Raw genomic sequence first — 27,920 nt, forward strand, 5'->3', positions numbered from 1 at the left:
CTGAATTCTTATGTTTTCAAACTTATTTACGTGTTTTGTTCAAATACCCCTACCCCCAAAACCAATCTCTGTACAGATGCCTATATTAGAGGCAGTTTGAAATCCCCCTCCGCTCAAAATTTTTCTGAATAGCAAAAACATATAATAAAAATGCATATAGGCAATTGTTTGATGCGTTTTTTAAAGTTGTTTGTTGTACACCCCCCCCCCCAAATAAATACCCCCACCTCCAAACAAAAATCCTCGATACGACCTTGTACACAACCCAGTGACTCAAAATTTCAACACTCACTAGGACAAGCTAAATTTATATCAGGTAATTACCACATTTGACATATTGCTGTATTTCTTTTTATAAGCTGAATATTCAAATTTTTCTCCTAAAATATCATGATTATTCTAGTTTTCTTATTATATAATATATTTCCCAAGTAATTTACATATTACACGTCTAATCAAGTTTAATTCCCAGAAATTATCACCCCCCCCCCCCAACCAAAATCTGTCCAACTTTGGGGACAATTGTAAAACAACTGGATTCATCTCGTCTGAGAATGCGAATCGAGGGATCAGAAAAGATACGATTTTCTGCTAGTTTTGAAGAATTTGTACAAAAATTGTGTAAAAGGCTCTTTTAATTGGCAATCTTTGGGTAAACTGACGAGATAAGGCACAATTTTGCCCCAGTCTGAAAGAATGTATATGAAATATTTTGAAAAGAGGTATATAATAGGAGATAGATTCTATGTTTGACCCTAGCCATAAAGCTAGCTCGTGCAAAGCCTTGACATTGAATGTGGATGGTACATACTTTGTATTGATCGTTGTTTTCTAGGAAAAAAACTTCAACCTTAGTTGCGAAAATGAAGGGTGCCACACAGTATACCACCCTGCTATCATAGTAAAACAAAAAAGGAACACAGCTGCAGCTTCTCTACTCTAAACCCTTATTCCTAGCAAATACGAGAAGAAATTTCTTGAGTTGGGTATATTTTCAGCATTTTTATTTACTAATCTCATCTGTTTATTCTTTTAAGGGAAAAAGTCTGAATGATAAACCTTTTTAACGTCGAATATAATAGAGGCTAGACCGTCTTTTGGTCTCCTGTCAGGTTTGATTACCTGAGAGCAGAGGCACCGAGTCAGTTAAAGGGCTGGTCCAGATGGGAGAAACTCGTTAATAGAAAATCCAGCCTGATAGAAAAAAAATGAATTGGAATTCTTCGGAGAAATAATTTTTGGTGATTAAAAGTGGTGATACGGACACGCTTAAGCTGCCAAATTAAAAATTTAGGGAACTGTTTTTGACCCAAAATAGAGAGCGAATTGAAAATAATTTTCCTTTTCATTAAGTTTAGTGAAACTTGAAAATAGAAGAATACATCACTGGTGGACTTCACATCTTCACATCTGCAGTCTTAAAATCGTTCACAAGAGCAAAAAAACTTTCAGATAATTACAGTAAATATTCATATACTGATGTTTCCAGGGTAAAATAGCTTTGAACCTATGGTGCCTACCATGGTAATTATTGCACCAGGATACGTTGATTAAAGTCAACAATATATATTTGTATCAAAGTGATTTTCTCAATGAAATAAAATGGAGGAAAGAGATTCTTTCCCCACCAATATGGAAATATATATGCTTCTTACAGAAGAAGTATGATTGAAAAATTCAGGGTATCGTTTTACACATAGGAGTCTTGATTCATTCCGTGTATTTTGGAACTGTTAAAGGATATTGAGCATTAAAGTAGAGGGTGCTGTGTTTCCAATAAAAGAGGATTATACAAGAAAGGAAGAAATTGGTGATACACGACGGAATCTCAAGTCTTAAGACATGAGGTCAAAGATAACGTTTACAACGAATAGTTCGCAATAAAGTATCGTTAATTTTAGTAATTCTTAAAAAAAAAGAAACAAGAACGAGGATGCAAGTGTAGAAGTGACACAGAACACAGAAGTGACACAGACACAGAAGTAACATACGTAGATCCTTAATAAAACAGAAAACTATAAACATGTTGACCTACAGAAAAACTGGAACATAGATTCACAATATCATAGAAACGTAATAGAAATTTTGAAAGATAGAATTAGCAAAATAAGAATATCATATTGCCACTGTCAATGACTGTCAAATGTCAATTACAAAGGAAATGCATGAGGATATTGATGACTTAATTATCTCAGATTATATGCGTTCAACTCTGTATGACTTTCAATTTTTTTACCTTCTTTGCTGCTTCCTTAATATCACCTGGTTTGAATATCAAGAACATCTCAGAGCTGATCAGAGACTCGTTGTTGGGAAATAAACACTCCCTTATTTTCACTCCCGTTTGTATTTTGGGCTCCTGCTAATGCCCATGGTCAATTTAGCTGCTTCGTGGTAGTATTCATTAAGGACTTCACATGTTGTCTAAAAGTCAGCTTCCTCTGGGACGGATAAAGCTTCAAATATTTAATATTGCTTCATTACAAATCTCTTTTTACTGTCCGCTTTTGAAGTTTTTTCAGAGCCAAAAACAGGGTTGGGGGTTGTACCGTTGTACGTCCGATATCAGTTCGTCTGTAGGCTGGCATATCTTGCAGGCTCAACTACCATTTACTGCCTATGAGACGATCATTAATCTGATTTTTGGTCACTCCATATGGTGACGTAAACGATTAGTTATGTAAATCTCCATGAAAAAACAGAGACCAACTAATTATAAGTTCATTCATCAGGCTGAAGCTCCCAATTTTCTTTTTTTTTTGTTCCAGACCAAGTTGAAAAAGAGCAAGTGGCTGAAGGATCTTTTCCTACTCCAGAGCTAAAGTCTCTAAGAAAGCATGTAATGACTTTGTATACCGTTGCCTACAGCTAGAAGTATTATATAGTAATTACCCTTTTCTTCATCAGTGGCTTCATTTTTAGGGACCTAGCAAATAACAAATGACAGTTTAGCATGTGTTCCCAGATACCTTACAGTTAATGCTCTTGGGAATGCAGTTGTCCATTTCTGGAATGATTTGTGATTCTAGTTTTGACATCATAAGTCATAACAAAGAAAATCATAACAAAAGCACAAAAACTTAAAGATTGGCAACCAATGCAAAAAAATAAAAATAAATAAATAATCAAATATCTTAATGCTGTATGATTCCTTTGTCACTTATATTAAAAACTGCAAAATGGCAACTAGTTAATAAGATAAAAACTGATAAAACTGAAAAAATAAATAATATACACATTAACAAATGTTTAAAAAACAACATAAAAAGGGGATAGGGAACAAAAAAAAGAGTATAAAGAAAACAGAGCTTTTGTTTTGCCTATGTTAATCATAGGCAGCGTGCTAGCGCTGCCTAAGTAAAGAACAATGTTGCAACGATGTGTTTTTTTTTTTTCATGCCCGGGCGTGTCGGTTAAAAAACACGATCGTATAAACTTTAAATACGGCTCTTTCACTTAAAAATGGCAGTCGCCAGTTCTCGTTTTAATATTCAAAAGTGATTGGAGAGGAAATAGCCCCCTCCCACACTTACACTTCCCCCTAACACATCCAATCAAAATTTTGAGATAGCCATTTTGTTCAGCGTAGTTGGTTTCCAGGTAGAAAATATGTTTTTGAGGATGACATTCCCCCAAAACCCTCGGGGGAAGGGTTTTAAGTTATTCCCTGAGGGCATATAAGAACGATGTTGGCACAATGTACTATTTATTATTTTTCCTTTAGAGCAGGGCACATCATATGGAAGGGGTCGTCGTAGAAACCTTTGTATCAATAATGGTAAAAATGGTGGAAGTAAGTAAAGCGTTAAAAATATGCTCGCCATGGCTCAAGGTTTAATCTCACTGTTAAAAAAAAAGTTGAAAAGAACGTAGAGGTATTCCTGAAGGCACCGGACAGACAGTTAGTTGCTACAGTGATGGTAGTAGCCGAACAAGACTTTAAAGTGTGGATGCTCTGACAAACAAATACAAAGTTGCTAAATGTTTTAAAGAGAAATTGCTTAAGAATTCTTCTGGGTACCCGGCTGACTGACCGTATTTCAAACAATAGGCTATACGAAAAATGTGGTTCAATACCGCTTTCTAGGTATATAATGAAAGACAGGTTGAGGTGGTTAGGGCATGTTGTTAGGATGAAGGATGACAGATTGCCGAAGATTGTTCTTTTCGGCCAACCATCTAGGGCTAAAGGGAAAGCAGGTCGTCCCCGTCTGGGGTGGGAGGACGTCATAAAGAAAGATTTAAAGGAAATGGGAACTTCGTGGGCGGGTGTAAAAAGGGAGGCTTAAAATAGATTGGGGTGGAGGAGGAGTGTGCGTAGCTGTGTTCGCCTCAGGCGGCTTGGTGCTGCAATGAGTTGTTAGTAGTAGTAGTAGTAGTGCCCTTTTTAATAGTCGAAAGTGATTGGAGGGCAACTAGCCCCCCCACACCCATCATTCCCCCAAACACATCCAATCAAAATTTTGAGATATGTTTTTGAGGAGGACACTCCCCCACAACCCTCAGGGAAAGAGTTTTAAGTTATGCCCTGGGGGCATATAAGGTTTTTATAGAAAGCGTTGTCGTTGAAAAATCAAAACAGGCTCATTCGATTCGAAATTCGAAGGGCTAGTACCCTTTTTAATATTAGAAAGTGATTGAAGGGCAACAAGCCCCCCCCCCCCCCCCACGCCCATCATTCCCCCAAACACATCCAATCAAAATTTTGAGATGGCTATTTTGTTCAGCGTAATTGATTTCCAGATAGAAAATATGTTTTTGAGGAGGACACTCAACCACAACCCACAGGGCAAGGGTTTTAAGTTATGCACTGGGGGCATATAAGGTTTTTATAGAAGGCGCTGTCGTAGAAACTTCAAAAAAGGCTCAATCGATTGGAAATTCAAAGGGCTAGTACTCGAAAGTGATTGGAGGGAAACTAGCCCCCCCCCATGCCCATCATTTCCCGAAAGACATCCAATCAAAATTTTGAGATAGCAATTTTGTTCAAGGTAGTTGATTTCCAGATAAAAATTATGTTTTTGAGGAGGACACTCCCCTAGAGCCCTCAGGGCAAGGGTTAAGTTATGCCCTGGGGGGCATATGAGGTTTTAAAAGAAGGCGTTGTCGTAGAAATTTCAAAAAAAGCTTTGATTGGAAATTCATAGGACTATGGCCTTTTTAATAGTCGAAAGTGATTGGAGGGCAACTAGCCCCCCCCCCCCCAACGCCCATCATTACCCCCAACACAACCAATAAAAATTTTGGGATAGCCATTTTATTCAGCGTAGTTGATTTCCAGATAGAAAATATACTTTTTAGGAGGACACTCCCCCACAACCGTTAGGGCAAGGATTATAAGTTATGCCCTGGGGCCATACAAGGTTTTTTATTGAAATTTTTGTCATAGAAACTTGAAAAAGGGGTCATTCGATTTGAAATTTAAAGGGTCAGTACCCTTTTTAATAGTCGAAAGTGATTTGAGGGCAACTAACCCCCCTCTCACGCCCACCTTTTCCCCAAACACATCCAATCAAAATTTTTAAATAGCCATTTTATTCAACGTAGTTAAAATTTTTGGAAATTAGGTCTTTAAGGATGACAACCCCTCCCCCCACAGCCCTTAGGGCAAGGGTTGTAAGTTATGCCCTGGGGGCAGATAAAGTTTTTAATGAAAGGCAACTAGGCCCCCCCCCCCGCGCCCATCATTCCCCCAAACCAATCCAATCAAAATTTTGAGATAGCCAATTTGTTCAGCGTAGTTGATTTCCAGATAGAAAATACATTTTTGAAGAGGATACTCCCCCACAACCCTCGTGGCTAGGGTTTTAAGTTATGCCCTGGGGGCATATAAGGTTTTTATAGAAGCTGTTGTCGTAGAAACTACAAAGGGGGCTCATTTGATTGGAAATTCAAAGGGCTAGTGCCCTTTTTAATAGTTGAAAGTGATTGGAGGGCAACTAGTCCCCCCTCCGTGCCCATCATTCCCCGAAACACATCCAATCAAAATTTTGTGATAGCCATTTTGTTCAGCGTATGCTAGTTGATTTCCAGATAGAAAATATGTTTTTGAGGAGGACACTCCCCCACAACCCTCAGGGGAAGGTTTTAAGTTATGCCCTGGGGGCATATAAGGTTTTTATAGAAGGCGTTAGTAGAATGCTAATATTGAATTCTATGGAAGCTTTACACCTTTTCAAAGAGAGTCAGTACTCCCTCACACAGTTACACGTGGACATTGCAAAAAAGCTGGCAAGGTATAAAGTGGCCAAGCATGTTTTGAAACTATAGTCAAGGCTGTATAAGACAACGCTTTTTGTTATTGATATGAATTGCACAAGAATTTGCACTAGAGTATCACGTGGACATTTTAAAAAGCTGGCAGTATTAGCGGGGATTCCCCACTGGTCTGGTTTCTGATTTTTTTGGACAATTGCCTTAACTCGAGAGTAGTTTGATTAAGAATGTAACATGTCTAGAATTGTTTGATTGACATTTGCAAAAAGGGATAAGGGGTTCGCGAATTGGACTATACAAACGATATTAATTGAATAATAGAGAAAAAAAACAGAGCTGGATAGTATTTGCGAATTGGATTGTATGAAGGTGGAGAAAAAGGGTTAAAGTGATTAGCAGTTAAGGTAACCCTGAAGAGCATGTTAATTCATACCTTATTTATTATAAATTTGAGACAACATAAATCTATGAAAATGGTTAATGATGATAGAATGACATTGCGAGTTGACCTAGCTCTACCTCTCCGATGTGTTCTGTATAATACACAAGTGGTGTATGAACAGTGTTGTCAGTTTAAAATAGAGTCTAACGTTACAGTATACTAAAAGTTGATACTAAGAGAGATGAAGATGGCAAGAAAATAATTTTAATAATGAAATTCAGAACAAACCTTAGAAATCATTGCAAATCAAGTAGTAAGGTGTATGTGAGTACGAACCATCAAGGATCATAAGTACTAACGACCCAAACCAGCAGGGACATCAACCCCCCTAAAGGTCCCATATCCCCAAACTCGAAGGGCGCCCCCCTCACTTCTAACTTTTTGCCCCCCCCCCCCCCCATTTTTTTTTTTTTTTTTAACATGATATATTTTTTTCAACTTTTTTTTTACATGTCTTCGAATGAGATGAAACATACTTAAATTCAGTAGTGTTTTGTCGTGGTTTACCTTGTCACAGTTACATTCTCTTGATTTTTCAAAGTTCATTTTGGATTTCTTTCATTGAAATGCAAGAGTTGGAATATTTCAGTAGTGTTTTGTTGTGCCTTACCTTATCAGAGTTACATTCTCTTGATTTTTCAAAGTTCATTTTGGATTTCCTTCATTGAAATGCAAGAGTTGGAATATTTCAGTAGTGTTTTGATGTGCTTTACCTTATCACAGTTACATTCTCTTGATTTTTCAAAGTTCATTTTGGATTTCTTTCCTTGAAATGCAAGACTTGGATTATTTCGGTAATGTTTTGTCGTGGTATACCTTGTCACAGTTATATTCTTTTGATTTTTCAAAGTTCATTTTGGATTTTTACATTCTCTTAATTCTTCAAAGTTCATTTTGAATTTCTTTCATTGAAATGCAAGACTTGGATTATTTCAGTAATGTTTTGTCGTGATTTACCTAGTGTCTGTCTTTCTCTGTTTATGTGCCTGATTCTATTTGTTTGCATGTCTGGGTTGGTGTTTGCAAGTCCAAGTATTTGTCTTTGTTGGTTTGAATGTATAAAGTGTCTGTCTTTCTCTGTTTGTGTGTCTGATTCTATTTGTATGCATATCTGGGTTGGTGTTTGCAAGTCCAAGAATTTGTCTTTGTTGGTTTGAATGTCTAAACTGTCTGTCTTTATCTGTTTGTATGTCTGATTCTATTTGTTTGCATGTCGGGATTGGTGTTTTCAATTCCAAGTATTTGTCTTTGTTGGTTTGAATGTCTAAAATGTCTGTCTTTCTCTGTTTGTGTGTCTGATTCTATTTGTTTGCATGTCTGGGTTGGTGTTTGCAAGTCCAAGTATCTGTCTTTGTTGGTTTGAATGTCTAAATTGTCTCTCTTTCTCTGTTTGTGTGTCTTATTCTATTTTTTTGCATGTCTCGGTTGGTGTTCGCAAGTCCAAGAATTTTTCTTTGTTGGTTTGAATGTCTAAAGTTTCTTTCTTTATCTGTTTGTCTGTCTGATTCTGTTTGTTTTCGTGTCTGGATTGGTGTTTGCAAGTCCAAGTTTTTGTCTGTGCTTGGTTGATTGTCAAAAATGTATCTATTTATCTATTTTTGTGTGTGATTATATGTGTTGCCATGTCTGTTTTGGTATTTTCTTGTACGAGCATCTATCTTTGTTAGATTGAATTTATAAATTGTCTGTATTTATATGTTTTTGTATATTATTTTTTTTGTTCTTATTTCTGGGCTGGCGATTGTAAGTCAAAGTAACTGTCTTTGTTTGTTTGAATGTCTAAAGCGGCTGATTTTCTCTGTTTGTGTGGCTAATTCTATCTGTTTACATTTTTTGAATTGTGTTTGCAATTCCAAGTATTTGTATTTCTTGGTTTGTATTTGTAATGGTTTGACTGTATAAAGTTTTTGTCGTTCTCTGTTTGTGTGTCTGATTCTGTTTGTATGCATGTCGGGGTTGTTGTTTGAATGTCAAAGAATTTGTCTTTGTTTGTTTGAATGTCTAAAGTGTCTGTCTTTATCTGTTTGTGTGTCTGATTCTATTTGTTTGCATGTCTTGAATTGGTGTTTGCAAGTCCAAGTATTTGTCTTTGTTGGTTTGAATGTCTATTGGTTTGAATGTCTAAAGTGTTTGTCTTTCTCTGTTTATGTGGTCTGATTCTATTTGTTTACATGTCTTGCTTGGTGTTTGCAAGTCCAAGTATTTGTCTTTGTTGGTTTGAATGTTTAAAGTGTCCGTTTTTATCTGTTTGTGTGTCTGATTCTATTTGTTTGCATGTCTGGATCGGTGTTTGCAAGTCCAAGTATCTCTCTTTGTTGGTTTTAATGTCAAAATTGTCTGTCTTTCTCTGTTTGTGTATCTGATTCTATTTGTTTGCATGTCTTGGTTGGTGTTTACACGTCCAAGTATCTGTCATTGTTGGTTTGAATGTCTAAAATGTCTGTCTTTCTCTGTTTATGTGGCTGATTCTATTTGTTTACATGTCTTGCTTGGTGTTTGCAAGTCCAAGTATTTGTCTTTGTTGGTTTGAATGTTTAAAGTGTCTGTTTTTCTCTGTTTGTGTGTCTGATTCTATTTGTTTGCATGTCTGGGTTGATGTTTGCAAGTCCAAGTATCTGTCATTGTTGGTTTGAATGTCTATTCTATTTGATTGTATGTCTGGGTAGGTATTTGCAAGTCAAAGAATTTGTCTTTCTTGGATTGAATGTCTAATGTTTCTTTCATTCTCCGTTTATTTGGCTGACTCTATTGGTTTACGTGTCTGGGTTGGTGTTTGCAAGTCCAAGTATTTGTTTTTGTTGGTTTGAATGTTTAAAGTGTCTGTCTTTCTCTGTTTGTGTGCCTGATTCTATTTGTTTGCATGTCTGGGTTGGTTTTTGCAACTCCAAGAATTTGTCATTGTTGCTTTGAATGTCTAAAGTGTCTGTCTTTTTTTGTTTGTGTGTCTGATTCTATTTGTTTGCATGTCTGGGTTGGTGTTTGCAAGTCCAAGTATCTGTCATTGTTGGTTTGAATGTCTATTCTATTTGATTGTATGTCTGGGTTGGTATTTGCAAGTCAAAGAATTTGTCTTTCTTGGATTGAATGTCTAATGTTTCTTTCATTCTCCGTTTATTTGGCTGACTCTATTGGTTTACGTGTCTGGGCTGGTGTTTGCAAGTCCAAGTATTTGTTTTTGTTGGTTTGAATGTTTAAAGTGTCTGTCTTTCTCTGTTTGTGTGCCTGATTCTATTTGTTTGCATGTCTGGGTTGGTTTTTTCAACTCCAAGAACTTGTCTTTGTTGGTTTGAATGTTTAAAGTGTCTGTCTTTCTCTGTTTGTGTGTCTGGTTCTATTTGTATACATGTCTGGGTTGGTGTTTGAATGTCCAAGTATTTGTTTTTGTTTAAAATACCAACCTTTTTTTCAAGTAACTCTATGCACGTTAGGTTCATTTAGGTTCACTTAGCGTGGCGCGCCACGCTAAGTGATCCTAAATGAACCTAACGTGAATACAGTTACTTGAAAAAAGGTTGGTATTGCAAAAAAGACAAATACTTGGACATGCAAACACCAACCCAGACATGCATACAAATAGAACCAGACACACAAACAGAGAAAGACAGACACTTTAAACATTCAAACCAACAAAGACAAGTTCTTGCAGTTGCAAAAACCAACCCAGACATGCAAAAAAAATAGAATCAGGCACGCAAACAGAGAAAGACAGACACTTTAAACATTCAAACCAACAAAGACAAATACTTGTACTTGCAAACACCAACCCAGACACGTAAACCCATAGAATCAGCCACATAAACGGATAAAGACAGAAAAAATAGACATTCAAACCAAGAAAGACAAATTCTTGGACTTGCAAACACCAACCCAGACATACAATCAAATAGAATATACATTCCAACCAACAATGACAGATACTTGGACTTGCAAACACCAACCCAGACATGCAAACAAATAGAATCAGACACACAAACAGAAAAAGACAGACACTTTAGACATTCAAAGCAACAATGACAAATTCTTGGACTTGCAAACATCAACCCAGACATGCAAACAAACAGAATCAGACACTCAAACAGAGCAAAACAGACACTTTAAACATTCAAACCAACAAAGATAAATACTTGGACTTGCAAACACCAAGCAAGACATGTAAACAAATAGAATCAGACACATAAAAAGAAAAAAACAAACACTTTAGACATTCTAAACAAACAAAGACAAATTCTTGGACTTACAAACACCAACCCAGACATGCAAACAAATAGAATCAGATACACAAACAGAGAAAGACAGACAATTTTGACATTCAAACCAACAATGACAGATACTTGGGCTTGCAAACACCAACCCAGACATGCAAACAAATAGAATCAGACACAAAAATAGAGAAAGACAGACATTTTAGACATTCAAACCAACAAAGACAAATACTTGGACTTGCAAACACCAATCCAAACATGCAAACAAATAGAATCAGACCCACAAACAGATAAAGACAGACACTTTAGACATTCAAACCAACAAAGAAAAATTCTTGAACTTGCAAACACCAACCCAGACATGCAAACAAAAAAATCAGACACACAAACAGAGAAAGACAGACAATTTAGACATTCAAACCAACAAAGACAAATTCTTGGACTTGAAAACACTAATCCAGACATAAAAACAAATAGAATCAGACACACAAACAGAGAAAGACAGACATTTTAGACATTCAAACCAACAAAGACAAATACTTTGACTTGTAAACACCAATCCAGACATGCAAACAAATATAATCAGGCACAAAAACAGATAAAGACAGACTTTTTAGACATTCAAACCAACAAAGACAAATTCTTGGACTTGCAAACACCAACCCAGACATGCAAAAAATAGAATCAGGCACGCAGACAGAGAAAGACAGACACTTTAAACATTCAAACCAACAAAGACAAATACTTGGACTTGCAAACACCAAGCCAGACACGTAAACCCATAGAATCAGCCACATAAACGGAGAAAGACAGAAAAATTAGACATTCAAACCAAGAAAGACAAATTCTTGGACTTGCAAACACCAACCCAGACATACAATCAAATAGAATATACATTCAAACCAACAATGACAGATACACAAACAGAATCAGACACACAAACAGAGAAAGACAGACACTTTAGACATTCAAACCAATAAACATTCAAACCAACAAAGACAAATACTTGGACTTGCAAACACAAAGCAAGAAATGTAAACAAATAGAATCAGCCACATAAACAGAGAAAAACAGACACTTTAGACATTCAAACAAACAAAGAAAATTCTTGGCCTTACAAACACCAACCCAGACATGCAAACAAATAGAATCAGATACACAAACAGAGAAAGACAGACAATTTTGACATTCAATCTAACAAAGACAAATACTTGGACTTGCAAACACCAATCCAGACATGTAAACAAGTTGAATCAGACACACAAACAGATAAAGACAGACACTTTAGACATTCAAACCAACAAAGACAAATTCTTGGACTTGCAAACACAAACCCAGACATGCAAACAAATAGAATCAGACCAACAAACAGAGAAAGACAGACACATTAGAAATTCAAACCAACAAATACAGATTCTTTGAATTGCAAACACCAACCTAGACATGCAAAAAAATAGAATCAGACACACAAACAGAGAAAGACAGACACTTTAGACATTCAAACCAACAAAGACAAATACTTGGACTTGTAAACACCAATCCAGACATGCATACAAATAGAATCAGACACACAAACAGAGAAAGACAGACACTTTAGACATTCAAACCAACAAAGACAAATTCTTGGACTTGCAAACACCAAGCCAGACATGCAAACAAATAGAATCAGACGCACAAACAGAGAAAGACAGACAATTTAGACATTCAAACCAACAAAGACAGATACTTGAACTTGCAAACACCAACCTAGACATGCAAACAAATAGAATCAGACACACAAACAGAGAAAGACAGACATTTTAGACATTCAAACCAACAAAGACAAATACTTGGACTTGTAAACACCAATCCAGACATGCAAACAAATAGAATCAGGCACAAACAGATAAAGACAGACACTTTAGACATTCAAACCAACAAAGACAAATTCTTGGACTTGCAAACACCAACCGAGACATGCATACAAATAGAATCAGACACACAAACAGAGAAAGACAGACACTTTAGACATTCAAACCAACAAAGACAAATACTTGGACTGGCAAACACTAACCCAGACATGCAAACAAATAGAATCAGGCACATAAACAGAGAAAGACAGACACTAGGTAAATCACGACACAACATTACTGAAATAATCAAAGTCTTGCATTTCAATGAAAGAAATTCAAAATGAACTTTGTAAACTCAAGAGAATGTAAAAATCCAAAATGAACTTTGAAAAATCAAGAGAATGTAACTGTGACAAGGTAAACCACGACAGAACACTACTGAAATATTCCAACTCTTGCATTTCAAGGAAAGAAATCCAAAATGAACTTTGAAAAATCAAGAGAATATAACTGTGATAAGGTAAAGCACAACAAAACACTACTGAAATATTCCAACTCTTGCATTTCAATGAAAGAAATCCAAAATGAACATTGAAAAATCAAGAGAATGTAACTGTGACAAGGTAAACCACGACAAAACACTACTGAATTAAAGTATTTTTCATCTCATTCGAAGACTTGTAAAAAAAAGTTGAAAAAAATATATCATGTAAAAAAAAAAAAATCAAAAAAAATGGGGAGGAGGGGGGGACAAAAAGTTGGAGGGGAGGGGGGCGCCCTTCGAGTTTGGGGATAATGGACCTTTGGGGGGTTGATGTCCCTGCTGGTTTGGGTCGTTAGTACTTATGATCCTTGATGGTTCGTACTCACATACACCTTACTACTTGATTTGCAATGATTTCTAAGGTTTGTTCTGAATTTCATTATTAAAATTCTTTTCTTGCCATCTTCACATCTCTCTTAGTATCAACTTTTAGTATACTATAACGTTAGACTCTATTTTAAACTGACAACACTGTTCAAACACCACTTATGTATTATACAGAACACATCGGAGAGGTAGAGGTAGGTCAACTCGCAATGTTATTCTATCATCATCAACCATTTTCATAGATTTATGTTGTCTCAAATTTATAATAAATAAGGTATGAATTAACATGCTCTTCAGGGTTACCTTAACTGCTAATCACTTTAACCCCTTTTCTCCACCTTCATACAATCCAATTCGCAAATACTATGTAGCTCTGTTTTTTTTTCTCTATTTTTCAATTAATATCATTTGTATAATCCAATTCGCGAATCCCTTATCCCTTTTTTGCAAATGTCAATCAAAAAATTCTAGACATGTTACATTCTTAATCAAACTACTCTCAAATTAAGGCAATTGTCCAAAAAAATCTGAAACCAGCCCAGTGGGGAATCCCCGCTCATACTGCCAGCTTTTTAAAATGTCCACGTGATACTCTAGTGCACATTCTTGTGCAATTCATATCAATAACAAAAAGCGTTGTCTTATACAGCCTTGACTATAGTTTCAAAACATGCTTGGCCACTTTATACCTTGCCAGCTTTTTTGCAATGTCCACGTGTAACTGTGTGAGGGAGTACTGACTCTCTTTGAAAAGGTGTAAAGCTTCCATAGAATTCAATATTAGCATTCTACTGGCGTTGTCGTAGAAACTTCAAAACAGGCTCATTTGATTGGAAATTCAAAGGGCTAGTGCCCTTTTTAATAGCCGAAAGTGATCAGAGGGCAACTAGCCCCCCCGACGCTCATCGTTCCCCCAAACACACCCAATCAAAATTTTGAGATAGCCATTTTTTTCAGCGTAGATGATTTCCAGATAGAAATATGTTTTTGAGGAGGACACTCCCCAACAACCCACAGTGCGAGGGTTTTAAGTTATGCCCTGGGGGCATATAAGGTTTTTATAGAAGGCGTTGTCGTAGAAACTTCAAAACAGGCTCACTCGCTTGGAAATTTCAAAGGGCTAGTGCCCTTTTTAATAGTCGAAAGAGATTGGAGGGCAACTAGCCCCCCCCACGCCCATCATTCCCCCAAACACATCCAAACAAAATTTTGAGATAGCTATTTTGTTCAGCTTAGGATAGTTGATTTCTACTTAGAAAATAAGTTTTTGAGAAGGACATTCCCCCACATCCCTCAAGGTAAGGATTTTAAGTTATGCCCTAGGGGTAAATAAGGTTTTTATAGAAGGTGTTGTCGTAGAAACTTCAAAAAAATCTCATTCGATTGGAAATTCAAAGGGCTAGTGCCCTTTTTAATAGTCGAAAGTGATTGGAGGGCAACTAGCCCCCCCCCCTCCCACGCCCATAATTCCCCCAAACACATCCAATAAAAATCTTGAGATAGTCATTTTGTTCAGCGTAGTTGATTTCCAGATAGAAAATATGTTTTTGAGGAGGATACTCCCTCACAGCCTTCAGGGCAAGGGTTTTAAGTTATGCCCTGGGGACATATAAGATTTTTATAGATGGCGTTGTCATAGAAACTTCAAAAAGGACTCCTTCGATTTGAAATTCAAAGGGATAGTGCCCTTTTTAATAGTCGATTAGTGATTAGTGTTATTTTTTGTTGTTGTTGTTGTTTAGACCAGGGCACTTTGTATCGAAGGAGTTGTCGTGGGAACTTTGAAAGGGGCTCATTCGATTGAAAATAGAAAGGGCTGGAAAATATTTTATGATTCAAGTATAAATAGAAAGGAAAATAGAAAAATTCAACAGTACTATTTGTATCTAAATTTTTAAAGGGTGTATGTTGTTAAAAATTGCTGAAAATTTTTCTCCAGTATACAAAAAGCAGGCCAAACTATAAAGTCTTAAAAAACGAAAAGCTTTAAAATGTTATTTTCTTTTTCTCTGAAAAGACTATGTCAATTTAAAATGAGAAGAAATTAATTAAAAAAACATTTCCCAAAAAATAATTTTTTAAAAGTAAATTAAAGAACCCGGTTAAAGAAAAAATGAGCAAAACTAACAAAAAATAATCTACCAAGGGTGAAACTTCCGCAAATCAGCATAGATAAATAAATGAAACCCAAAACGAACAGCAATTACAATAAATAACCGAGTCAAACTCAAAACGAGCAGAAATTAACATAAGTTGGGTGCCAAACCCCTATGCCTTCCCAAAGCCAGAAAAAAATTTGCCCTTTACTGAAAAAATAGAAATGAATATGCATTGTCAGTTTAATCTATGTATACTGATATTTAGTAATCAAAATGTTAATATTATTTGATTTATTAAAGCTATAAGAGTAAAAACATTTATATTTTTTTCAGTAAAGTGCAAATTTTGTTCTGGCCTTGGGAAGGCATAGAGGTTTTGGGAAGGCATAGGTAGGAAATGAGGTTAGCAGCTGGTTTTGAATTAAATCAGGAGCTAAGCAGGGTTTTGTTCCGTAGGATTATCAAAATAATCCTATATGGATTAATTTGATGGACTTTGTCTTAAGGAGCACAGGAAAGGCAATGGAAGACCACGGAATCAAATGGGGAGGAAAAAGTCTACTGGACTTAGATTATGCTGATGATTTAAGCATCCTAGATGAAAGTGTGAGCAAAATGAATGAACTTTTAGAGGTTTTGCGAGTTTACGGTGCTAGAATAGATTTGAAAATTAATTTTAAGAAGACTAAGTCACTATGACTAGGAATAAGTGAAGATGAAAAGGTGACGATGGGTAATAAAAAGATTGATCAGGTGGGCAGCTTCACTTACCTTGGTAGTATTATTATTAATGATGGTGGGAGCATTGAAGATGTTAAAAGTAGAACAGCCAAGGCTCAGAAAGTTTTTTCACAGTTAAAAAAAGTTTGGAAGAATAGGAAGATAAGTCTGCAAACCAAGATTAGAATATTAGAAGCTACAGCAATGACAGTGGTCAAACACGGCTCTGAAGCATGGGCGCTCCGAAAAGCGGATGAAGATTTACTAGATGTTTTCCAGAGAAATTGCTTACGGATTGTTCTGGGTAACGGGCTGACTGACCGTATTTCAAAAAATAGGCTGTACGAAAAATGTGGTTCAATACCGCTTTCTAGGGCTATAATGAAAGAATAATTGAGGTGGCTAGGGCACGTTGTGTGGATGAAGGATGATAGATTGCCGAAGATTGTTCTTTTCGGCCAACCGTCTAGGGCTAAATGGAAAGCAGGTCGTCCTCGTCTGAGGCGGGAGGAGATCATAAGGATAGATTTAAAGGAAATGGAAACTTCGTGGGGGATGTAAAAAGGGAGGCTTAAATTGATTGGGATGGAGGAGGAGCCTGTGTAGCTGTGTTGGCCTCAGGTAGTTTGTTGCTGCGGTGAGTTGTTAGTAGTAGTAGCAGTAGCAACAGTTTCAGTTTTCTGCTAAACGTAGACAGCACAATTGTCACAATAGCAACTATTATATTTCGATTAGATAACGATGATTAGATGATGATGATAGAAGATGATTAGAGAACGTAGAGCTTAACTGTGATTGAGAAAAGGTATATCAGAATCAACGATCTTTCCAAAATGTATTCTTGAACAAAAATTAACCTTAAAATTGAACCCCATACAGCTTCTAAGTTTCCAAACTATATGCCAGAAATGGAAGAATATTTTCTTACCGGGACATTAAATGAGTTTTCTACAATATCGATTCAAAAAAAAACTCGACTAAAAGAAGTTAACTCGAATTTAAGGTGATATTGAAGCAACTATTTAGAAATAAGGGCTAAAATTACAACACGGGCACTTGGAACGAAAAATATTCTGTAACCTAGCCTTTTAAGAAAAATTTCAGTTTCCCATATTCTTTGCATCCGCATATTTGATATGTTTAACTTTGAGCACTAAAATTCGACAGCTCTAGCCCACTCCCCCCTCCGATCTTCATAAACGAAGACACATTGCAACCATTTTGAATTTATATCCTTCAAAGACAATTTGGGGAATAATCTTAGTTTAAAAACGAGCGTCCTAAACCAAAAACCGGTAAGTAAATATTTCACACAAGGAAAATTTTTTGTGAAGCCGGTGTTTTCCTAACCATTGCAGAATAATCTGTATTATTTGTGTCTTTTTGGTTTCATGGACTCTTGATCCAGATAAATAAAAAACAAATAATACAACAATGTAACCTAAAATAATAAAATGAAATATTCTAACCAAAATAAATCTAAAACAATTTCCCTCATCGTTAACAAATATTGCTACGGTAAAATTTTGTCGGTCGGAAAATTCTAATCAAAAGGTTTTTCCTTATGAGCAAGCACTAATCGGCATCTGGCCAAATTGAATTGCATCTATAAGGGTCAATTCAACTTTGGAGCTGAGGAATAAGATTGAAAGAAAAGCTAAATGGATTCTAACAGGCACAAACAAATTCCCAACAGAACTAGCAGCAAAACCAGTTGAACAACAGCATAAAGAGAGAAAAAAATTAACATATACACTTTCTTTACTGAAAAAATTCAAATGAATTTACTGAAAAAATGCGCATTGTCAGTTTAATATACAGATGCTGATATTTATTCCTTAAAATCTTAATTAATTTTTGATTTCTTAAGGTTATAAAAGTGAAAACATTCAAAAGAATTTTTTCAGTAAAGTTCCATTTATATGATGGCTTTTAGAAAGCATAGGGGTTTTATACCCTACTCATGTTAATTTCTGCTCGTTTTGAATTTGACTCTGTTATTTATTTTAATTTTGGTTCGTTTTGGGTTTCATTTATTTATTGATACTGATTTGCGGTAGTTTTATGCTTGGTAGATTGTTTGATTCTATTCTTGTTCATTTTTGGTTTAGTGGAGTTCATTCCTTTTTTTTTTCGAGAAACCTATTTTGTGGAAAAAGTTTTTTAAATTAATTTCTGTTCGTTTTATATTGACATAGAAAATAAAAAAAAAGAAAAGAAAATAAAAAGAAAATATTTTTGGGTTCCCTTCAAGAATTTATAGTTTAGCCTGCTATATATATGCTGGAGAAACTTTTTCAGCAATTTTGAACAACAAATACTCTTTGGAAAATCATGACACAAATAGTAGTGTTTAATTTAGTGATATACATCTTTCAGTTGTTCTGATAAATAAAAGTTAATACCATTCCCAAAAAATTATATCTATTCTCTTTCAGAGCCTGGATACAATTACACTCTTTTAATTTAGTGAAATTTTAAGAGCAGAAATAGCAATAGAAGATGCCCCAAATATTTGAACTTAATACCCTCTGTTGTTTTTGGTGTATTGCTGAAATGTCTTATTGGCAACCAGTACACAAACAGTGTGTTTTGATTTAATTTTAAAGCAAAATTTAGTTTCTGAGCATAATGGACAAACTACGTGACTGTGGGGGGGGGGTTGACCCACCTTATAACCCTAGAGATATAGTTACTAGACCATTCAGCTATGCTGAACAAAATGGCTGTCTTAAAGGTTTGATTGGAAGTGTCTGGAAAATTATGAGCTAAAGAGTAGGGATGATTGCCCTCCTATCATTTTTTTACTCTTAAGAGGGCACTAGAACTTTTAATTTTAATTAGCTCCTTTAAAATATCAATGATATTACTAGCTATGATAGAGCATCGCTGCCTATGTCCTTATATGCCCTATAGTGCTTATATATCCTTTTAATACCTGCATGCATATAGGTTTTTCGTTTAGTTGAAATTCCTCCTAAACGTTCCCTAAAAGTTTTAACCTAATGCCATTAGTGTCGTTAGTTACAGTAACCGTAGAAGCAGTATTAAATGAATACACACAGTATCTTCTGGCTATTTTAAACTCCACAACCTATGAAGGTATGAAGGTGAAATTTTCATGAGAATATTTCTGTTGTACGGACGATAACCTGCCGTATGCAGGCTGTCAAAAGGGCAAATCAGCGATATTCTAGGAACAGTTTCGTGTGCGAAACTGAAACTTACAACACTTGGTGTGGGGGATGTTGAACTAGCCAAAAGACAATATTTGCATCACAATACTAATGCTTCTACTCCTACAACTACTGCTACTTTTACTGCTACTAATACTGCTACTACTACTACTGCTACTATTACTGCTACTACTACTACTGCTACTAAAGCCAAGACTACTACTATTAACTGTACTCCTACTGCTACTACTATATTTACTGGTGCTACTACTACAACTAACAAACCTAAGGTTATTAAGGCACAAAATTTTGGACCATATTGTAACTGTATTGAAATAAATCGAAATACACTATGCCCATATAGGTTACCAAAAGGACGTATCAGCAATGCTTCAGGACCGGTTGAGAGAATTAAGTTAAAATTTTCATCTTGTGTTGAAGGGGAAGTTGAAAAAAAGGTACTATTTGCATACTGCTACTAATGCTGCTACTGCTACTACAACTATTGATACGAACAATTACTGAACCTTTCAACAATGCTGAAAAAATCAATGTCTCAAAACTTTGTTTGGATATTTGTCATGAGAAATGAAGGACGTGGGGGGGGGGTCTCTCAAATCAATTTGAATCTTAAAAGGGGCACTATAACTTCCCATTTAAAATCAAATAAGGCCCATCTGAATTTAATACGACCCCCCCCATTCCATAAGAAAACATTATATGCCCCCAGAGATAACTTAAAGCCCTTGCCCCAAGGGTCTGGGTTGTTGTGCCAGCCCTGAAAGCATTGTTATTTGTTATTTAGACTATTTTAAAAAAAATTGCGATTGTAAAATTTCCGTCAGATGTGGCGAAAAGAGGGGTAGTTGGGTGGGGTGCAACTTGACCTCCATCCCTTTTGAATCTTAAGAGGGAAATAGAACTTCCAATTTCAACCAAATATGCCACCTCTAAAGCTTATAGAACCATCCCTTCCATAAGAACATTAAATGTCCAAGGTTCATAACTTACAACCCTCGCTCTCAGGCTCTGGTGGTTTGTATCACTTCAAAAGCCTTGTTAAATGATATTTGGACTATTTTGAATAAAAAGACTGTCTCAAAATATCTACTGGATACATCTCAGGAAAACACGATGTGTTTTTGTGTATGCGTGTGGGGGGGGGGCTGTGCTGAGATCACTTGACTCTTAAAAAGTGCACTAGAACTTATGATTACCAATCCAATGAGTCTTCTCCAAAGCATATAGGACTATCCTTTTTATAAGAACCTTATATGCCCCAAAAGTATAACTTACAACCCTTTGCCTGAAAGCTATAGAGCAGGGGGGGGGGCCTTCCTCACGGACATAATGTCCTAAACCTTCAACTACGATGAATAAAATTGTTAGTTTCAAATTTTGATTGGAGGTGTTAAGGCATATGATGAGTGTTGAGGGGGAGAGGGGCTGTTGCTTTCTAATCACTTTGACTCTTAAAAAGGGCACTATAACTTCCAATTTCGAATCAAATAAGCCCCATATGGTGTTTATACTACCACCCATTCAATAAAAACCTTATATGCCGTCATAAAATAACTTACAACCTTATTCACAGGGCGTTGGGGAGTTCTGTCATCCCTAGAGACATAATTACATGTTCGTTGGAGTGCTTTGAAAAAAAAACGCTATCTCATACTTTCAATCAAATGCGTTTGGTAAAAGGAGGGGTTATAGAAGAAGGGGGGACTTAATACCATCCATCACTTTTGACCCTTAAAAAGGAACTAGAACCTCTAATTTTCAACCAAATGAGCCTCTTATAAAGTTAAACAACCATCCCTTCCTTAAAAACCTTAAATACACCCTAGGCATAATTTACAACCCTTGCCCCAAATCTCTGGGGCTTGTTCCAATCCCAAAAGCCATGTTATATCATATTTAGACAATTTTGAATAGAATGGAATTTTGAATGTTATATCATATTTAGACCATTTTGAATAGAATCAAAATTTATATTAGATGCATTCCGGGACAATACGACCTTTGTGTGTGTGCGGAGGGGGAAGCTACCCTCCGATCACTTTGACTCTTAGAAAGAGCACTAGAGCGTCTGATTACCAATCTAATGAGACCCTCCGAAGTTTATATAACCACGCTTTCTATAAAACCTTATATGCCCCCAGAGCATAACTTACAACTCTTGCCCTGAGGGCTATGGTAGGTTGTCATCCTCAAAGACATACTTTTGATTGGATGTGTTTGGGGAAATTGTGGGCATGAGAGGGGGTTTAGTTGTCCTCCAATCACTTTCGAATATTAAAAAGAGCACTAGCCCTTTCAATCTCCAATCGAATGAGCTCATTTTGAAGTTTCTACGACAACCCTTTCTACAAAAATCCTAATATGTCCCCAGGGCATAACTTACAACCCTCGCCCTGATGGCCGTGGAGAGGGTTGTCATCCTCAAAGACCTAATTTCCAGATTTTTCAACTACGTTGAACAAAATGGCTATCTCAAAATTTTGATTGGATGGGTTTCTGAAAATGGTGGGCGTGAGAGGGGGGTTAGTAGCCCTCGAATCAATTTTGACTATTAAAAAGGGCACTAGCCTTTTCAATTTCCAATCAAATGAGCTCTTTCTGAAGTTTCTACGATAACACTTTCTATAAAGCATTATATGCCCCCAGGGCATAACTTACAATCCTTGCCCTGACGGCTCTGGGAGGAGTGTCAGCTTCAAAGACATAATTTCTGAACCTTTCAACTACGTCGAACAAAATGGTTATCTCAAAATTTTGATTGGATGTGTTTTGGGAAGTGATGGGTACGATAGGGGTGTTAGTTTTCCTCCAATCGCTTTCAAATTTTAAAAAGGGCACAAGTCCTTCCCATTTCCAATTGAATGAGGTCTTTTCAAAATTTCTACGACAACTCCTTTGATACGAAGTGCCATGGTCTAAAAGAAAAACAAAAAATAATACATTGTGCCAACATCGTTCTTTACTTGGGCAGCGCTATTGCGCTGTCTATGAAGCTAAAAGTTCCAGAGATTGTGTAATGTTACCGATGTAAAAATAAATAAATAAATCAAGAAATTAAAAGAGTTGCCCATCCATCAGCACTAGCACCTCAAGCAGGATAGCTGGGTGAATGTGATCCGAACAAATAGCTAGAATATTCTAGCTAGAGGCGTGTGATTTTTGGAAAAAAATTGGAGTCTCGCAAAATACTGCAGACTATAGGTATTTCGAAATACTTTACTGACAAAAGAAACTCTAGCAAATTCAACTTATAATGCTATCATGCAAGGGTGGAGATATGAGCACAATTCGAGCAAGGTGAGGGCCACTTGTAAGTGCTGAAACCTTGTAAGTGGTTTGGCCACTTACAAGGCCACTTGTAAGTGCTTCCAAGCAAACAGAGAAAGAAAAAGGCTCGTGAGGTTGATTTGGATTTTCACTTCTCCCAAAAGAAGTAGTCAAGAAACTTGGATCACGGAAAATCATGGAATGACACGTTAAAACCAAAATTAAGAATTCCAGTGCCTTTTTTAAAGTTATTAATTAAATATAACTGTGGTCAAAGAAAGAATTTAATTTACCTGAAGTAAGGAACGAATCGGCTCAATAATAACCAAAACTATAAAAAAGGGATTTGATATCAATAGATACATTAAAAGAATTGACTTTTTATGCTTATTCCGAATAAGATACACTAAGCTTAGTTGCATCATAAGTAGATGTTTCAAGCTCCTGTCTACAAAAATGTGGAATTTTGTATTTTTTGCCAAAAGAAAGATTACGTAATCGTATTTATTATTATTTATTCCCCCAGGGATGATAGTATCGAACCAATGATACTAGAAGATGGGGAGAGGGCTCATTCGAAGGAAAATTAAAGTTCTGGTGCCCTTTTTTAGCGATTAAAAAGATTGGGGGATAACTAGCACCCCTCCCACGCCCCTTTTTCCTTCAAAGGCACCCGATAAAAGTTTTGATATCCAGGCATTTTGTTCAGCATATTTGAAAGACCCAATAACTGTGCCTCTGAAAAAAAACATGACCCCCCCAGTCCCTGAGAAAGCGACTGCAAGTTAGGAAATTTGTCCATTGTTTATGTATAATACGTATTTGTTATTGTGAAGTATACAAAAATTTTTTGGCGGGAGAGGAATTTTCTGCTGGGAAGGATTTTCAAAGGGGAGAATTTCTTGTGGGAAGAGAATTTTCCGGGAGTAAACTTCTAGAAGAAATTTCACACTGAGTAAATTTGCCAGAATTTCTAAACGAAATTATCTTTATTGGTTTTACTTTCTCTTTGCCAACTCAATTTTGCATGTGAAGATTTTCGAGGGAGTTGTCCGGGGGAAATTTATAGCGTGAATTGAATTGTCTGGAGATCTTTTCATGGGGCATACTTTCTGCGAGAGAAATCCTCAATTGGGAGTTTTTCACGGGAGAAATTCTCCATGGGAGGATTCCCTGCGGGAGTATCTTTATACTGGGGGGGGGGTGGATTTCTAGGAAAACATCCACGGAGAGGGAGATTTCTGGAATGATTTGAAACAACATCAGAAATTAGAACCTTTTCAAATAGAAATATACTGAGGAAGATTTTTCAAGCGGAATCATCCACAAGTAATTTTCCGGAGGGGGGGGGGCTTTTCAACAAGGATTGAACTATCTTTGAAACTTTGAATGTAAAGGGTGTAATTTTATTTGGGTAAAACTGCCGGCACTAGACCCCCCCCCCCAATGCACACGTCGTATTTTCCCGAAATATATCCAATATAAATTTTGATATAGCTATTTTATTCGAAATAGTGGAAAGACCGTATAGACCTAGCAAGGCCTTTGGGGTTGAAAGAAACCCCAAGAGCCTTGGCGTAAGGTTTGTAAGTTATGTACCGGGGGTATTTAAGGTTTTTATGGAAGGGATAGTTGTATAAGCTTTATAAGAGGCTCATTGGGTTGGAAATTGGAAGTTCTAGTTCTGTTTCAAGAGTCAAAACTGATGGAGGGCAACTCGCCCCCCCCCCGGCCAAATACCCCCTCTTTTTACCAGACGCATCTGATTTAAATAGTGAGGAAGCAATTTTGTTCCAAATTGGCCAAAAAACCTACAACAATGCCTCCTTTGTTTATCATGGTTGAAGCGGTAGATATAACCTAGTAAAGAGCAAACCTTAGCCCATAATAACTAAAAGTTAAAAACGACGTTTTGAAAAAACTGCCTAGTGAAAAAAAAATTGCCATCTGACACTGATTCAGGAATGGTGACTATTATTTCGGTTCGTCTTAAAAGTAAAAGTTTATTGCAAAAAGAAATTTATGGTGATTTCGAAAACAACCTGAAACCTCTCGAAAATTGCGTCAGATAAAAAGAAAAGTGTACCATTGGAATTATCATGGTTGAAAACCAGAAACAGGGTAATTACAGTCCCCCTCCTTGAAAAACAAGGAAAATTGCTTTTTTACATCGGTAGCACTGATCTGTTTCAATTTTTTCTGTTTTTTTTTTTCTCCAGGCCTTGCGGGTTACCAGAGCATCATAGAGCTCATTCAAAAGCTATTTCTTATATCTGCGTGCTTTATAAACTCCACCATCTGCAAGTGCCATATGGCACTAAAATGGAACTTTTTGCCATTTCTCAAGTGGTGGCGCTAGCAGGCTACCAGAACATCGTTGACAGATTTTTTATAGCTTGTATAAAAGATATTTCTTATATCTAATTTCTTTCTATAAATTTCATCATCTACAATTTCCAAATGGCACTAAAAACGGCACTTTTTGTGTCATATCTCAAGTGAAAAAGCTGAGGCTATTGGGCTAGCAGAACATATAAGAGTTATATTTAATGGCTCATTTGAAAGCTATTGCTCATATCAACATGCTTTTTTTTTTATCAATTCTACCATTAGTACGTGCGATATAGCACTGAAAACAACACTTTTGGTGCCATTTCATAAGTGCAAAAGCTTTGAAGTACAAAACAAGTACTATTGTGATAGTTATGCTCCAGAACCCTTAACTGGATGTTTACAAGAACCCTTCCCACACCCTCCCCCTCCAAACCTCCTTAGTAAGTTTCATATATCGTCTGTTCACCATATAGATACTGAAACACTAGCAGGTTACTATACCAACGTAGATAGATACTTAATGGCTCATTTATTTGCTATAGCTTACACTTACTAGGTTTTACAAATTCTACCATTTATTAGAATTGACAGAATCCAGCGTGAACTGGTTTCTTTGGGCAACTTGCAATGAACTCTTTTTCCGCAGGTTTGAAGCAATATCAGTAACCTAGTGAAAAGCAAATCACAGTCTATAGTAACTAAAAGTTAAAAAACGTTAAAACGGTCTTTTTTCTTTTTTTTTCCAGGCCTAACGGGTAACTAGAACATCAGAGCGAGATTCAAAAGCTATTTCTCATATGTACGTGGTTTATATAAATTCCGCCATCCGCAAGTGCCGTATGGCACGAAAAAGGATACTTTTTATGCCATTTCTCAAGGGGTAGGGCTAGCGGGCAACCAGAACATCGTAAATAGATTTTTGATAGTGCGTATAAAAAATATTGCTTATATTTATGTTCTGTCTATGAATTCCACTACCTGCAAGCTTCAAAAGGTACTAAAAACGGCACTTTTTGTGCCATGCCTCAAGTTGAAAAGCTGGGGCTAGTGGGCTATCAGAACTTCTTAGAGTGACGTTTAATGGATAATTTGAAAACTTTTGCTCATATCTACATGCTCTTATTAATTCTACAATTCGTAAGTGAGATATATCACTGAAAAAAAAACATTTTTGGTGCCACTTCTTAAGTGGAAAATCTTGAAAGTATAAAACTGTATGCCCTACAAACACCAATATATTAAACTAGATTATTAGAGGTGTGGTTCTGTTAGTACATCACTAGACTTCAAATTAGATTATCTTGCGTTCGATTCCTCCTTGGATTTTTTTTTTTCAATCATGGTTTGTCCCTTCTTATGATTTTGTTTTAGATAATCCACTATTTTTGCAAATGTGATGGACTCATTTTTCAAAGACTATCCCGAGAAGACTCATTTTAAAGCTATTTCTCATATCTACGCGCTTTTTATCACTTTTACCATCCATAAGTGCCATATAAATAGCATTAAAAACGGCACTTTTGGTGCCACTTCTTAAGTGGAAGAGTTTGGAAGCACAAAACGGTACCCTTGCAATAGTTATGGTCCAAAGCCAATAACTGGAGGTTTATAGGAACCCCTCATATATACCCCCCTCCAAACCCTCTTAGTAAGTTTCACAAATCACCTACTCATCTTAAAAGTAAAATATTATTGCGAAAACAAATTAAATAAAACTAAAAACTTTTAAACTAAAAATCTAACAAAAATTAAGCTTGAATGATCAACAGTTTGGAATCAAATATTCAATTTTCACTCTGCGTGAAACCTGTGTGCAAGTTCTAATGGCGGTAATGGACGGAAAGGGGCGTCCTTGCCCCTTTTAGTTTTTTGCTCCTGCCTAGGTTTTGAAAAACACCTTTTTCTGGTCATTTTATTGAAAAAGGCACTTTTGTCATTTGAAAAAAATGGAGGAAAAACAGAAGGTACACTTTATCAGAATGTGCTATCAAGTTAAATTTATAAAAAACTGATTAGGAATAAATATAAGCTTTTAAATGTGCCTTTAAACAGCTCCATAAGTTTTAAAATGAAACTAAGGAATGACATTAAAACTTAAAACGAGCAGAAATCATTCCGTATAAATAAAAAAGATCATGGCAGCGTTGTTTGTACATTAAATTTGAATAAAAAACGAGCAAAGATTAATCTAAAAGAACGAGTTTTTCTAAGGGAAGTAAAGAGCGAATTTGAAACATAAGACAGACAAAAATGATTGCTTCACAGCCTATCTAATATATATTAATAAAACTAATACAAATAAACCAACTAATTATGTTTCCCTGTGTTTCTAGGATTACAAAAAACTAGCGCTTTACTGAAAACACAAAATAATATAGGAGTTTTGGTACAGTAAAAGTAAACCAATTGAGGATACTTACGAAACAAAAATATTATCAATCCCTTTTGGGATCAATCCTTTTAAGATAAAGCAACAACTAATTTTAGGATTGTTGTTTTTTTTTCAAATTTAATTTGGTATCAGTTCTCTACGATGGCTCAGTTCAATGCCTCGCTGTCGTTTTGGTTTTAAAAAGGACAAGTCATGATTTGTTTGTAGACAAGTTCGAAGTAAATTCATCTTGATAGCATTAGGATTAGAACTATAGATTAGTTTTAGAATTTGTACCATAGCTTGACTTTCACTGTTGTACAGAGAGAAATAACCGTATTTACAGAGTTCATATTATTTGATCTTCAT

At 36.1% G+C, this 27,920-nt stretch overlaps 1 protein-coding gene across 1 annotated transcript in view; it reads right to left on the minus strand.

The window, feature by feature from the left end:
- The window catches only part of eag (potassium voltage-gated channel protein ether a go-go), a 525,138-nt gene that overhangs the window by 171,059 nt on the left and 326,159 nt on the right, over positions 1-27,920 (minus strand). The window lies entirely within an intron of this gene.

The sequence above is a fragment of the Artemia sp. Qi Xiang Cuo genome, chromosome 7, assembly GCF_049724085.1.
Source record: "Artemia sp. Qi Xiang Cuo chromosome 7, ASM4972408v1, whole genome shotgun sequence".
Classification (NCBI taxonomy): domain Eukaryota; kingdom Metazoa; phylum Arthropoda; class Branchiopoda; order Anostraca; family Artemiidae; genus Artemia; species Artemia sp. Qi Xiang Cuo.